Genomic DNA, 372 nt, shown 5'->3' with positions numbered 1-372 from the left:
GGGGGGGCTTAAAAATATGCAACTAATTATTTTCCCCATTCGTTTCAAAAGCGTTTTAAAACGTTTTTGTTAACTACAAAGTTAGATTATAAGTTAGAGTGCACTAAATATATAGCCTATTGCAACAATTTGATCGCTGTCTATCTCCAACAAAAAAATAAGTAGGTTTCTATCATAATTACTCGTTAATAAAGATTTACCAATCACAAATATATAACAAAAAAGGCTATAGCCAAATTTGTGGTTATATGTGATTGGTAAATCTTTATTAACTCTTAACTATTAATATATATATAGGGAGATCATATATATATATATATATATATATATATATATATATATATATATTGATTGTAGGGAGAGAAAAAAAAC

Source organism: Sinocyclocheilus anshuiensis, unplaced genomic scaffold (genome assembly GCF_001515605.1).
Source record: "Sinocyclocheilus anshuiensis isolate Anshui unplaced genomic scaffold, SAMN03320099.WGS_v1.1 scaffold627, whole genome shotgun sequence".
In the NCBI taxonomy this organism is placed as follows: Eukaryota; Metazoa; Chordata; class Actinopteri; order Cypriniformes; family Cyprinidae; genus Sinocyclocheilus; species Sinocyclocheilus anshuiensis.
The sequence above is the reverse complement of the archived record's forward strand: the minus strand, read 5'-3'. Positions refer to the sequence as shown.